The following is a 16,171-nucleotide window of genomic DNA, read 5'->3' on the forward strand; positions in this document are numbered from 1 at the left end:
TTGTGCTTCTTCCAGCCCAGCGTTTCTCATGATGTACTCTGCATATAAGTTAAATAAGCAAGGTGACAATACACAGCCTTGACATACTCCTTAAAGACACATAAACACAAACTTTTTGATATGTAACTTTCTTTTTATTAATGATCTCCTTTTTGATAAATATAATGCCCCCTTTCTCCTTGCTTATCCTTCTTGTACTTCATATTAGTCAACATGCTTCCAGTTCAAAATGATTTTTTTCTTGGCTCAGTTCCATGATTTTCTTTGCTTGGCATGTTTTAGGTCACTTATGTCCACTCTAGCTAATTGCTTCGTTATTCTGTTTTACTTTAGAATAAAAAATTCTTTAAAATATTGTCTACCTTTAATGTCCCTAAAATCTCCCCTCCTTTTACTTCTTGCAGCAACTCCATTTAGGCATTTATCCCAACCACTCACCTCTTAACGAGGTCATCTGTTACTTTCATGTTACTAAATTTGGTACCAACATGGGTACATGTTGGTAAAGTTTTGGTTTTCTCCTTAGAATATCTATCTCAGAATTTAATCCAGTTAATAACTTTTTGGAAACATTTTCCTTACATGACTACCAGGAAACTGCTGTCTTTTGGATATCCAAATAATTAAGTGGCCACTGACTTTCCATCTCCTTTGCTGGTTCTCATTCATCTTGGAGATTGACTCTTAACTTTTCTTCTTTCTGTCTACATTTATTCACTAAGGAATCTCATTTCAGTGTTGTTGTTTCATATACTGTGTTACACTAACCACTTCTAATATTCAGTCTTCAGGATAGACCATTACCCTAAACTACAATATTGTACACTGTGGCATTTTCATTTATATGTCTACATCTCAAATTTAACATCCAAAAGTAATTCTGATTTCCCTCCAAACCTGCTTCTCCCAGTTTTCTCCGTTTCACAGGATGTAACTCCATTCTTCTAGGTTTTACAGTCAAAACTGTTAGTCATCTTCAACTTTTGTTTATTTCATTACATAAACTAAAACACCAAAGGACCACATTTACTCTGTCTTTAAAATCCATCTAGAATCATTTCACTTTCTCCCATCTTTATGCTATGTCATTCATCTCCTAGTTTATTACATGTATATGCTTTAGTTGCTCGGTTATGTCTGACTCTTTGAGACCCCATGGACTGTAGCCCACCAGGCTCCCCTATCCATGGAATTTTCCAGGCAAGAATACTGGAGAGGGTTGCCATTCCCTTCTCCAAGGGATCTTCCCAACCCAAGGATCAAACCTGAGCCTCCTGCATTGCTGGCAGATTCTTTACTGCCTGAGCTACCAGGGAAGACTTTGGGCTTCCCTGGTGGCTCAGACGGTAAAGTTTATTATAATGCCTTCCTAATGCATGTATCTACTTTCATTCTTGCTTGCTTTTTTTTTTTTTAATTTTTGATACAACAGCTAGCATGAGATTGTTAAAATGTAAGTTAGTTGATGTCACGCTTTGGCTCAAATACCTCTCTGATTTCCAGTGTCTCCAGGGTAAAACCTAAAAGACATGAAGTTACTTACCAGATTCTACAGGACCCAGCCACCTCTGTGCTTCACCCTTTCCTCTCTTCTGCTGACACTGTGCTCCAGCCAAGATGACCTCTTTACTTTTTCCTTAGGGCCATTTCACCTGCTCTTTGTTCTGTCTAGTACAGAATAGTTCAGTTGGCACCCAGAAATTTGTAAGCCTTGTTCCTTCCTTTTCGTTGCATCTTTATTCAAATATCATCTTTTAAAATAGCTCTTCTCTAGTCTCCCCTAAATACAAATGAACAAATTAAGAAAACCACCATTTCAGTCCACACTCCTTTTCTCTTACCCTAATTTAATTTTCTCCATACAACTTATCACCATGTGCTATACTCTGCATTTTCCTTTTGTTTGTCATCTCCTTAGAGTGTTCTGTTGTCGCCTATGTTTAGATCTTGATTCCCATGATTCTATTAACTGTAAGAACATAATAAAATTTCAGTAAATATGTGTTAACTGAATGCACAAATGAGATAGCTATGAGATAAATGAGATAGTTAAAGACTTTTTTTTTTTACTTCCAGGCTTATAATACACTGATGCATACTTGTGTATTTTCTCTTCATTATCTCATCATATATCTTGAAGTGTTACTTAGTCATTTGTTCTAGCATATCTTAGGGCCACTCTAGATATGAAATATTCCAAGTTGAACCCATCATCACCTTCTTCTCAAATTGACTCCCATTTCCATTGACCCTACCATTATTTTTTATACTTACTTAAAAGAACAAGTTACCTCTTTTTAATAGAGAAGAGACTTTTAAAATTTTTGTTCACATTTAATTTTAATTTTTTTTAGTTTATATTGGAGTCTAGTTGATTAACAATGTTGTGTTAGCTTCAAGTGTATAGCAAAATGCTTCAGGTATATCTATATATTCTTTTTAAAATTATTTTTCCATTTAGGTTATTGCAGAATATTAATCAGCATTCCCTGTACCATATATATAGTAGGTCCTTGTGAGTTATCTAGTTTATATATAGTAGTGTGTACATGGGGCTTTCCAGGTGGTGCTAGTGGTAAAGAACCCTCCTGCCAATGCAGGAGATGTAAGAGACTGGGTTCCATCCCTGGGTCAGGAAGATCCCCTGGAGAAGTGCATGGCAACCTACTCCAGGATTCTAGCCTAGATAATCCTACGGACAGAGGAGCCTGACAGGCTATACAGTCCATAGGGTTGTAAAGAATCGAACACAACTGAAGAGATTTAGCACACACACAGTGTGTACATGTTAATCCCGAATTCCTAATCTACCACATCCCTGTTAGTAGTAAACATTTATCTAGGCTGAGAATACATTTTCTCTGGATCCTTTATTTACCCTATGGCCCTTCATGTAAGTCAACATTTTCTGAAGTGTTTTCTCCACGGTGGGTGTGATGTTCTCATCTTTTTTCCATGTGTGCAAGCACATGTTCCCCAAGCCTTTCAATGCTCTGGCCTCACCCCACTGTATCCACCACACCTCTCCCACTGATTCTGCAGTAATTCCACACCAGCCTTCTTTAAATAGAAGCTTCATTATTTCATGCTCCTAGTCACAACTTTCAGCAGCTTCCTATTTTCTATAGCATCAAGTCTATAGACTTTCTCACAGCCCTGATTTACCTTATTTATTATCTACTGCCAAATACATACCCTCAAGCCAGCAATAGTAACATGATTAAGACATGGCTCTTACCCTGAAGGAGCTCGGATTTTCTGTAACAATTATAGTTCCTTCATCTCAACACTCTTTTGTGTTGTCCACTCTTATTTCATGGGTAATAGACTTGTTCCATGGCTAGACTATAAATGCTTTTTAGTTAGGGGTCATGACTTGTATTTTCTTTATTATGTCATACTTCCCCTTACATTGTTTCTGGCACTAGTGTTTGTAAAAGACACACATGTCAGTGGTTTAATTATAAGATATTAAAGATTTATTAAAATAATATCATTGATTTCAGAGATTAATACATATATGACTGTTAATCATAGTGAAAGACATTTTTAAAATTTAATTAGATGTAACAATATCTTATATTCAAAATTGACCACTTAGGTTTCAATTTAGAGAACATTTTCCCTGGAAAGTATTTCTTTGACTCCTCAACTTTGAATCAGGTAGCCCTTCTTTATTCTGCCTTTCTGTAGCAGCTTTCCTTGCCTCTATCTCTAAATTGACTCTATCTCTGATCACATTGAAATTGCCTGTTTCCTTTTATATCTCTCTTACTGCATTGCAAGGTATTTGAGGGGAGAGCTATGCTTCACTTACTGTTTTCTTATTAAAACTTCATGGAAGGCCTGGCACAGTAGAGCTGTACAGTGAATAGAAAAGTAATGGTGTTTCTTTTGTATACATTTGCCTTACAGAACAAATAAAGTACATATAAATAAAATGCTTTATTTTAAGTATAGCACATGCAAATGTCTCTCTGAAGTGTTTGATGAAACATGGCAAAAGTTAAACTGAAAATGAAGCTATATGAGTGTGTGTATGTAATATAAATATGTATGAAATTATATGTAATTTTATATGTGCGAATATATATGAGATTATATTTGAAAAATGCCATAAACTTTCAAATTTTTACATGAAATGTGTATTAATTATGAATTTTAAAAATTAAAATTATGATTATTACTTAAATTTAACCAATAACTAATGGTATACTTTTGCTATGCCTGTATATAAAGCATAGGCTAATATTGAAAGAATTAAAATATTCCAGAAACAGATTTCTTAATGTACCTTCCTAACTTCAAGGTTATTTGTTGGTTTGTTGGCTGGAGAAGGCAATGGCACCCCACTCCAGTTCTCTTGCCTGGAAAATCCCATGGATGGAGGAGTCTGGTAGGCTGCAGTCCATGGGGTCGCTAAGAGTCGGAAACAACTGAGCGACTTCACTTTCACTTCTCACTTTCATGCATTGGAGAAGGAAATGGCAACCCACTCCAGTGTTCTTGCCTGGAGAATCTGAGGGACGGGCGAGCCTGGTGGGCTGCTGTCTATGGGGTTACACAGAGTGGGACACGACTGAAGCGACTTAGCAGCAGCAGCAGCAGTTATATGCCTTAACTCTGCAGCCTCAATTCTCAATAAATTAAACTTATTTTTAAAAGATCTCAAATTATGTATAATGTAACTAAGAAAAAATATATCTATATGCTTAATACACTATTCTAGATCAGATAAACTTGGAAAAGTGGCATTGGGAACTACTGCTAGATAAAAGGAAAAAAACAGTAATTTGTTGATCTCTTTAGCTTTCAGTCTCTGTAAATCTCTTTCCCTGCATTTCTATTCAATCTCTCTGTTTATACATACACACACACACACACACACAAGCTCTAAAAACTCTATTGGAACTACCAAGTAATCTACTTTCTATGCCTGCACTGGGTTTCCCTGGATCCTTTCTATGAGTACTTGTTTAGCTCTCATTTCCCTTGTGAACAGAGGTTAGGTTCAACTTTTATTCAGTCTCTACTTGAATTAAATTGCTTATTTAATGTTATTTTAAAGATAGAAATGTTTATCTTTTCCCTACAAGTCTTACTTATGAACTACTCCATTATGATAGACAATGAGAAAATAATCACCAATTCCTTCTAACAACAAATTTGTATTGATTTTTAAGTATCCATTGCTGTTTACATCAAAACTTGAACTATTTTTCCACAACCTATAGAGCTGCTTTTACATTTGCCTAATAAAACTAACATTCAGAAAACGAAGATCATGGCACCTGGTCCCATCACTTCATGGGAAATAGATGGGGAAACAGTGGAAACGGTGGCTGACTTTATTTTTTGGGCTCCAAAATCACTGCGGATGGTGACTGCAGCAATGAAATTAAAAGACGCTTACTCCTTGGAAGGAAAGTTATGACCAACCTAGATAGCATATTCAAAAGCAGAGACACTACTTTGCCAACAAAGGTCCGTCTAGTCAAGGCTATGGTTTTTCCTGTGGTCATGTATAGATGTGAGAGTTGGACTGTGAAGAAAGCTGAGCGATGAAGAATTGATGCTTTTGAACTGTGGTGTTGGAGAAGACTCTTGAGAGTCCCTTGGACTGCAAGGAGATCCAACCAGTCCATTCTGAAGGAGATCAGCCCTGGGATTTCTTTGGAAGGAATGATGCTTAAGCTGAAACTCCAGTACTTTGGCCACCTCATGCGAAGAGTTGACTCATTGGAAAAGACTCTGATGCTGGCAGGGATTGGGGGCAGGAGGAGAAGGGGACGACAGAGGATGAGATGGCTGGATGGCATCACCAACTCGATGGATGTGAGTCTGAGTAAACTCTGGGAGTTGGTGATGGACAGGGAGGCCTGGTGTGCTGCAATTCATGGGATTGCAAAGAGTTGGACACGACTGAGTGACTGAACTGAACTGAACTGAATAAAACTGTATACTTATTTTTAACCTAGATTCAAATATTTTTTCCACAATCTGACATGTTCCTTCCTTCTGTCTCTACATCTCTTTTTCTTTCCCCCAACCCTGCCTCAGGGTTGCTTCTGTAGTCATCCATAAGTTCTTGCAGTGTTTTTCCTTGTCAATACCTACCAAGATGAGCTACCATATATAAAATGATATGTACCAAAACACTTTATAAAATAGTAAAATCCTTGCTGCTGCTGCTGCTAAGTCGCTTCAGTCGTGTCCCACTCTGTGCGACCCCATAGACGGCAGCCCACTAGGCTCCTCTCTCCCTGGGATTCTCCAGGCAAGAATACTGGAGTGGGTTGCCATTTCCTTCTCCAATGCATGAAAGTGAAAAGTGAAAGTGAAGTCACTCAGTCGTGTCCGACTCTTAGTGACCCCATGGACTGCAGCCTACCCGGCTCCTCTGTCCATGGGATTTTTCCAGGCAAGAGTACTGGAGTGGGGTGCCATTGCCTTCTCAGTAAAATCCTTGAGTAGATGTTATTACTCATTATTTTTACCATCTGGATCTTTGAGCTTATTTATATCCCACATTTTGTGCTAAAAATCTCATTTCCTTTATCTCTTATATTTAGAAATTCTTTGAACATTATCCAGCAGTCATTAGAGCCTTTGGCTTTAAGCGTAACTGACCCAAAGTATGCCATTCCACCCACTCCTTTTGGAGGAAAATAATTCACTTTCTGAGAGTGGAGTCTGCTATGGTGGGTGATCCCCTAGATGGTGTCACCCTTCAGTAACCATAATTTACCACTTTACTTCCCCTTTAAGAAAGAAGTTGCAATCAGCATGGTTAAACAGCAACATAATGCATTTCTTTTGAATACTGGCAAAAATATATTCCTAGCTGGAGCCTGGAATCTCAGGGTGCAAACTACCCAGTTCACTGACAGCTGACGTCACTTACGCCACTTGGTATGCAAATCCATATGCTATCAATGCAAGAGACTAAATTATTTTCTGAGAAGCTGTGTTGTTTCTTAACCAGCTCTGTAACACAGTGAAGATTTTAAACATGAAACGTCAAATGTACTAATATGTGTTTGTTTCCTGATGTTGTATATTTCACATTACAACTCTTTGTGAGACCTAATTATTTTCAGAGTATTTCCCCTTTTCCTTTAATGAAATATTCAAGAAAAATAACCCTGTTTATAGCATGTTAAATCTTTATCATCTTTATGTTTATCAAAAGTGTATAAGGCATGTCTGGGGATAACCCTGCAGGACTCAAAAGCCTGTGGCAGGTTTTAGAGAATCATCTGCTGCTTCCTGAGCTGGAAGGATTTGCAGGCCAGAGCTCAGGAAGTTGCCATGGCTTGAGGGCAAAGCAGGCTTTTGCAGATAAACCTTAAGTCACAGATTCTACCTTTTGGAGCCAGATATCATTTTGTGGATTAATTAATACTTGTGAGGGCTTTAAGGATGAAAGACATTGTGAGCATACAGCATTTCTTATGTTAAAACAAAGGACAGCCTCTTTGTGGGGAATCATGCTATTGATTAGGCTGTGCTTTCCTTAAATTGCAAAAAAAATTACCAAAAGCTCTTTAGTCTTTCAAAATTCTACTTTGTTAAGATAAAAATTAGGTTTTTGGAAAAAGCACTCTCCCAAATCTTCAAGATGTTAGTATATTAATAATGCTATATAATTTAAGAACCCTTATACAAACCATCTCCAAGTTTTCATTGTTTTATGTGCCCTTCCTTTACTCAAACAGGAGTGTTTTATTATTTTTTTTTTTCATTTAAAAAGTGTTATCAGCATATAGATTTTACAGTGTTGTGTAGGAGTGTGTTAACTCCAATATTTGTTGAGGCCATCCCTGAGCTAGGTTTGGGTGTGATATGATATGCTAAATAGTCATGTCGTTTTCTGGAGGGCCTGTCAGTCCAGAGGTGAAGAGAAATATTAAACAAAGAAAGAAAGTCATAATTCTATAAATGCAAATTACACAACATGCTATGACAGCAGACAAACAAGTTTCTATGAGAGAGGGAGAGCCTACTTTGGATTAAGTATTTATAAAAGCACAATTTGAAAGAGCCATTTAAATTGAGATTTACAGGGTGAATAGAGCTTGTTAAGCAAATAACTGGAAGGATGCTGCAAACAGAAGGAGTAGCAAGTACAGAGGTCTGGGAGTCAGAACAAAGTTGTTAATATTGGAAAAACTGCATGAATGCTGCACTGACTAGAAAAGAAAGAAAGAAAGTGAAGCTGCTCAGTCGTGTCTGACTCTTTGTGACCCCATGGACTATAGCCTACCAGGCTCCTCCGTCCATGGGATTTTCCAGGCAAGAATACTGGAGTGGGGTGCCATTTCCTTCTCCAGGAGAACTTCCTGACCCAGCTCTTGAACCCGGGTCTCCCGCATTGTAGGCAGATGCTGTACGGTTTGAGCCACCAGGGAAGTGGTAGACTGACTAGGGATATAAATCTGGAAATGTGGGTAGAGGGAGACAGTTCTCAGATAATGGTAAGGAGTTCAGAAGCCATTAAAATACAAAAACAGGTTACAGTAACTTTTCCCATCCAGGCCTACATTTGAAATTCATTTAACCCTACAGAAGAGAAGAACATTCACACAACAACAATGAAAAAGGTTATTAACATTGAGCAATCTTGTTTTCCCTATTGCCTTGACCAAAACTAGTTATAACAAAACAATTGAATTATGCTAATAAATTTCCCAGACAGTAACCAGGAAGGCCATTCTCACTGAATCCCAATAACAGTTAAAGAAAGAACACCATATTTGTATCAATGGCACAAAGAAATAGAATTCAGGGAAGAAGAGAGAAAAAAAAGGAAGGGAAAGGAGATGCATTTGTACAGGAAAAGCTCCAAAAGACTGAATTTCTTGAGACAGAAAGAAGTGCCCTCATCAGCCTGTTTCCCAAATAGAACCTGGATTTTTATGGTGGTGACCAAATGAAACACACTGGTTACAAGATGAAAGGCTAAGGGGGTTCTTAAACATCAAATGCTAGCTTATTCAAGATGATATTTTGATGAGTTAAGGGTAAATAAATCAGAGACATGTGGGTAAAATTTCCCTTGAAATACACAGGGGTTTAAGATGATGGGGAAATGCATTTGGCAAAACATAATATGTACTTTGCCAAACCCAACATTTGAAAACCGGTTCAAGACATTCAGCAGAGCCCCAGAGCACAACATATTCTCTTATCCTGAGAGCAAAAGAAGGAGAAAACCCATGAAAGCAATGTACAATACACACTGCAGGGTATAAATAATTTGCATTCAGCAAACCATGCCTAACTTTAAGACCTGAAGTCAAGACCAGCTTTTCCAGATCTTTAAGCATGCTTAATTACTCCTTTATAGGCACTGATCATGTATGACACAGCATCCTTTTTCTTCTATTCTCCTTTCATGTAATTATTGTTTTCAACTTGAAAATTTTGGTTTACCACTTTTTAAAAGTATGTACACACTTAATTATGTATCTTTGTTACACAGAGATTTTATATTTCATGTCTCCAAGAGCTTCATAGTTCATTTTCCAACTATATGTGAGATGGCCCTAAAATTGAAGTGAAGTGAAGTGGCTCAGTCGTGTCTCTTTGCGACCCCATGGACTGTAGCCTACCAGGCTCCTCCCTCCATGGACTTCTCCAGACAAGAATACTAGAGTGGGTTGCCATTTAAAATTAAGCATTTATATTTTAAATTAGTACTTTATATGATATAAAGATAAGCTACATTTTGAAGGTGATTTTTTTCCCTTTATTTTTGTTTTTGTTCCCCTACAAGACCACACACACGGTCAGCAGATCTGATGTAGCAAGAAAGCTAGAGTCAATACATAAATAACTGGAAACTGAGAAGAAAAAAATGTAAGCAGTGAATCCCAAAGAGGAAAGTAGAGCAAGAGAGGGAAAGCCAGTGGAGTTCTGTAATGACTAAGTTCTAGAGATTGACTGTACATTAGGGTGATTATAGCGGTTAATAAGGCTGTGTTGTACACTGAAAATTTGCTGAGAGAGTTGACCTTACATGCTCTCACCACAGAAAAATCTTCAAAAGTAACTATGTGAGGAAGTGGATATGTTAAGTAGCTTGACTATAGTAATGGTTTCACTGTTGTTGTCTGTTATTTTTTAGTCACTAAGTCATGTCCAGCTCTTTGCAACCCCATGGACTGTAGCCCTCCAGGCTCCTCTATCCATGGAGTTTCCCAGGCAACAATTTTGGAGTGAGTTGCTGTTTCCTTATCCAGGGGATCTTCCTGACTCAGGGATTGAACACACACCTTCTGCATTGCAGAGAGATTCTTTACCACTGAGCCACCAGGGAAGCCCAAACATTTCATTATGTATATGTAAATCAAAATATCATGTTGTACACATTAAATATATACATTTTTTATTTTAAAGACAGAAACAAAAAAATAATTTTAAAAAGAAAGCCATTGGAAAAAATACACAACATTTCTATTTCTGTGAGTAGTGGAAAAGTTAAGAGATTTAAAAAGGAAGAGAAACGTCATTGGGGGTAATATGATGTAACCAGATATCCTCCTTCTGTGCTTTATAATAGAAATTATCAAAAACAAGATTATCAGCAAAGTACTTTGATATATCGAAAGTTCAGAAAAAAATATAACGTCTAATTACTAAATTGGAAAAGCGTTAAATGCAAAATCTGTTTGAAAACTATAGTAGCTCATGTGTGTAGTTATGGAGATTCGATACAAAGTTCTCCCAGGAAGCAGGTTAGTCATACAGAAAGTTTCACGGGTGCCACTGCTTTGGAGGGTTCTCTCCAGTTCAGGCCTGAGGCTTGTCTCAGTTCGGTGGATCTTGATAGATTACATGCATCAATATTACCAGTGTTTACAGAGATGATGAACATTTACCTAGGGTTTCCTTGGTAGCTCAGTGGTCAAGAATCCTCCTGCTAACGCAGATGTGGGTTCTATCTGTGGGTCCAGAAGTTCCCCTGGAGAAGGAAATGGCAACCCACTCCGGTATACTTGCCTGGCAAATCCCATAGACTGAGGAGCCTACTGTCTGTGGGCTACAGTCCATAGGGTCACAAAACAGTCAGACACAACTTGGCAACTAAACAACAATGGGATTACCTCACATAATGAAATTTCTAAGAGTCTGCTGTATAAACTTGAAATCTGATTTATTAATTTGTAATGGTGCATATACTGATGTTGACTATGGTCCATCACATTCTGTGTGAGAGGACCGAGGAAGCTGAATTAGGAGTCAGAAGATTGCCAGTGAACACAGGAATCAGAACAAAGGAGAAAAGAGCAACCACTCACATATATCAGCAGAGCGAAGGCTCTATGTTTCTGGTACTGAACATCAGTCTTTTCTCGTAAAAATGCGCTGAAAGTTTTAGATTCAATGTATTTTCATTTATAAACATGTATTTCAACAGGACTCTTGTACTGGTGTAGATAAAACTCTATTGTTTTCAATTCTACTTATTTTATCTGAGAACTATTTTATCTTATTTTATAAGATAAAGATATAAGAACTTATTTTATCTGAGAACTGAAGACTTCACATAAAAAAAATTGCAGTGTCTGTAGTTATGGTTACAGTCTGGTCTTTCTGCCTGACTGTTAGCATTAATCACAGGTTGTCTTCTGCTCTCTTGCCTTGTGTCTGGCTTCCAACTTAGGCTGATAAACAGGTGCTATCTGGATATCCCACCACCATTCATTCTTTTCATATGTATCTCAGCACAATTGTGTCTTCTGAGTACTCCCTCACTGCTAGCAGACTGGCTGGCATCCAATCTGGACAAATTGCTGATCTTTCCTGCCACTTAACATTAAATAGGGCTTCTGAGGAACGTTGAACAAATAGCACAAGAAGCCAGATTCAGCATCTAAAGACTGGTTGATGTTTCTAAGTATATGGTTTAGGAAATGCTACAACTTTAAAGAACTTCAAGCTGGCCTGGAACTTGGCATGTGGTATCCCAAAGTGAAAGAAAATGAACATTTCAGTTGTTCAGTAGTGTCTCTTTGTGGCCTCATGGACTGTACCTCACCAGTCTCCTCTGTCCATAGAATTCTCAGGCAAGATTATTGGAATGGGTAGCCGTTCTTTTCCCCAGGATATCTTCCCAACCCAGGGACTGAACCCAGGTCTCCCGCATTACAGGCAGATTCTTTACCATCTGGTCCACCAGGGAAACACACGCCTAAACCTAAACATAATTTTGTAAATTACCAGAGGCAAGACCATCTGGGTCCTAGACGACCAACTTAGTCCACTGTAATTCATAGATTACTGTCCATTCAAACCATGGGATTAACATAAAAGAGGAATAAGTAATTAAAATAATTAATATGGTACCATACATAAACCCACATGCAAAATACAGAGCAATCTTCTGCTTGCCCTAATACTTCTTTTGGCTCCTATGAGCCTCCTGGAATAAGTGATTCCTAGTGCCTGGAACATGAAAAAGTATTTCAAAATATGATGACAAGGAATAATAAAGTAATAAAGTGTATTAATGGAAACTTTGCTTTTCAGCATGGGACTTGAATAATGCAGTGCTTTCAGTATAGGAAACCTGACTGGAATTTTCTATTCCAGGACAAAAGCTGTTCTCATCTAGGAGGTAACTGGAGGCAAGTAGGGTATCCATTCCCTCCAAAAGAGGAATAGGAGTATCTTGAAATGTGATCTCACAATGATATAAACTGCAATAAAATTAAGGTTGTCCTATTAGTCTTTGTGGGCTTTCCCCAGTGGCTTGGCGGTAAGAATCCACTTGCAATGCAGGAGACAAGGGTTTGATCCCCAGGTCGGATAGATCCCCTGGAGGAGGGAATGGCAACCCTCTCTAGTACTCTTGCCTAGAGAATCCCATGGACAGAGGAACCTGGCAGACTGCAGCCCATAGGGTCACACAGAGTCAGACACGACTGAAGTGACGATGCAGCAGAAACATTAACCTTTGCAGTCCCCTGTGAGAAGAGCAACTGGTATTTAGTGGAAGGGGATGTTAATTTAAAATGTATAAAAAAAGGTTGTATATTAAGTATGAAAGAAACAATGGAGAGAAATGAACAGACATGGGAATAGTTCATGATGGTTGCACATGTATATAATTACATGTAAAATGTATATGCAGATACACAGATATGTAAAAATATGCACTGTAGAAATAAATATAATAGGTAAAAGTACACACTTGAAGGATTACTAGTGTCTCCCAATGACTAGGAAGGCAACTTGGACGTTAGAAGATAATATAAAAGAAGATTCCTTACCTGTTTTCTCTGAGACCTCTGTGTGGACATGCCTAGCAACTCTATTGCATTGATCAAAAGCCATGAAAACTGACTCAGCCTGTTTGATGGCAACAATGTCCATTTATAGAAGCCTAATATGAGAAATCCAGCCCCTAGCCTCAATCTCAGTTATCCTGAAAAGGTCCAGTGCATAGAGGAACATTACTTATTCAAGGAGAGAGAATTTTAAGGTATATAACTCAAGCCAGCTTATGTACATTTCTCCTTGCGAGAGTATTAGGTTTCTACTTTCACATTTTCCGTCTCTTTTTAAACAAGTGGTCATCAATAATACATCTCTGGCAACTAAATATCCACCTAGTAGCCTTTTAGTGATTTTTTTTTTCTGGGGGGAGGCAATATTCTTAGCTAATAATGTATGCATAAAATTTTATTATGGGTTGAGAGATTTTGTAGGTTTTTGGTAGACAGATTCAGTCTTTTGGTAACTTATTTTCATCAGAAGAAATCTTAAATAAAGAGGTAAATTTTATCTATCATTCGTTCAGTTCACTTCAGTTGCTCAGTCGTGTCTGACTCTTTGTGAACCCATGGACTACAGCACACCAGGCTTCCCTGTCCATCACCAACTCCCGGAGCTTGCTCAAAATAATGTCCAGTGAGTCAGTGATGCCATCCAGCCATCAACCATCTATTATTTGTTACACAACAAAATTTCTAAATATACATTCATAAAGAAAGGGACATCTTCTGTGATGCTAATTGCTCTTAAAAACATCTCTCTTCCAAATCTTTGTAGAAACGAGTGATGCCCACAATTAATTACTAAATGTATTATATGAATTTAGGGGATAGACAAATAAGATTTTCTGGCACTAAAAGAAGAGACTATATACATTAGGTGAAAAGGTGATTAAAGCAAATGAATATTCATATCTAAGTACAAAAGAGGCACCACTGAACATCATGATTCTAAAAGTTATCTAAGAGAGCTTCCTTATATTCTTCTAGGCTTATGGAAAGTACGCTGAAATAAAAGAAATTCTCTGGAAATGTAGCTATGTGAAAAGTAGTATGCTATGATTATCATAAATCTTCATTATCTTCATTATTTTTTAAAATATGTATTCATCCAATATATTTTGAAAGCTAAGTATTGTGCTATGTATTGTGAATATAATAATAAACAAATCAGAAAAGAACTCACTCATATCAGAGTGAGTCTTGTAAATAGCCAGTTTTTTAACTGATGAAATTTTAGTGGTTTGGGAAAAGTATTAGTCGTTCAGTTGTGTCTGACTCTTTGTGACCCCATGGACCCCCTGTAGCCTGCCAGGCTCCTCTGTCCATGGAATTCTGCAGGCAAGAATATTGGGGTGGGTGGCCATTTCTTTCTTCAGGAGATCTTCCTGACCCAGGGACAACTCACTCCCAAATATCTCTTTTTTTAATCTATCGTAATGCATACATAGGTTTTTTGTTTTTTTGTTTTTTGGTTTTTTTTTTGCTTGTTTGTTTGCTTACCCAGTTTCCTATAAAAATTTAGATAAACATTTAAGCAGCCATTCATTCATCATTTATCCACTCATTTGTTCAAACAATATTTATTATTGTAATTATTGGTGGCAGCAAGTACTCTCTCTGCTGGGAACCCTGATGTGAAAGGAAGAGTCACAGCACAGGTGCAGGTACAACCCAACAAGCCCTATGATAATGATAACAGCAGAATGAAAAATGAAGATTCAGAAAAGGGCATTTAAAAGGGACTGCAGAGGAACCATGGAAGAACTGTATAACAGCAGAGATACATAATACGTTTTAAAGTGGATTCAATATGTTTGGAAATTTATGTGATGACAATATGGTGGGAGTGAAGTATTACAGTCAGGAGAAAAGCATGTAGGATGGCACTGAGGGGTATGATCGTTTGTTAGTAGGCAGCTGACTCCTAAAAGCTTACAGCATATAGGATGGGACATGGGTCAAGGTTGTTGGCAATTCACCAAGATTGTTTCAATCTTGCAGCAAGGGTAAGAACTAGGGATGAGAAGAGTGCAGGACTGTCAGAGGAAGATAGAAACAGGGCACTAAGAAATTAGAACATCTATTGCAGACTTTGATGGGAGTCAATTCAGTTCAGTCACTCAGTTGTTTCCAACTCTTTGTGACCCCATGAGCTGCAGCATGCCAGACCTCCCAATCCATCACCAATTGCCCGAGTTTACTCAAACTCATGTCCATTGAGTCGGTGATGCCATCCAGCCATCTCATCCTCTGTCGTCCCCTTTTCCTCCCACCTTCAGTCTTTTCAGGATCAGGGTCTTTTCAAATGAGTCAGCTCTTCACATCAGGTGGCCAAAGTACTGGAGTTTCAGCTTCAACATCAGTCTTTCCAATGAATATTCAGGACTGATTTCCTTTAGGATGGACTGGTTGGATCTCCTTGCTGTTCAAGGGACTCTCAAGAGTCTTCTCCAACACGACAGTTCAAAAGTATCAGTTCTTCGGTGCTCAGCTTTCTTTATAGTCCAACTCTCACTTCCATACAGGACTACTGGAAAAACCATAGCTTTGAATAGACAGGCCTTCATTGGTAAAGCAATGTCTCTGCTTTTTAATATGCTGTCTAGGTTGGTCATAACTTTTCTTCCAAGGAGTAAGCGTCTTTTAATTTCATGGCCGCAGCCACCATCTGTGACTGGGATGTCACTGCATCACAACTTACATTCTGTATATACTTACCCTGCCGCTGCTGCGGCTGTCGCTTCAGTCATGTCCGACTCTGTGCGACCCCATAGACGGGAGCCTACTAGGCTCCTCTGTCCCTGGGATTCTCCAAGCAAAAATACTGGAGTGGGTTGCCATTGCCTTCTCCAATGCATGAAAGTGAAAAGTGAAAGTGAAGTCGCTCA

The 16,171-nt window shown here is 38.1% G+C and overlaps 1 protein-coding gene across 1 annotated transcript in view; it reads left to right on the forward strand.

Annotated features, from left to right (window-relative positions):
• The window catches only part of ARHGAP15 (Rho GTPase activating protein 15), a 702,765-nt gene that overhangs the window by 93,693 nt on the left and 592,901 nt on the right, over positions 1-16,171 (forward strand). The gene's annotated exons all lie outside the window — the stretch shown is intronic.

Source organism: Bison bison, unplaced genomic scaffold (assembly GCF_000754665.1).
Source record: "Bison bison bison isolate TAMUID 2011002044 unplaced genomic scaffold, Bison_UMD1.0 scf7180017864330, whole genome shotgun sequence".
In the NCBI taxonomy this organism is placed as follows: domain Eukaryota; kingdom Metazoa; phylum Chordata; class Mammalia; order Artiodactyla; family Bovidae; genus Bison; species Bison bison.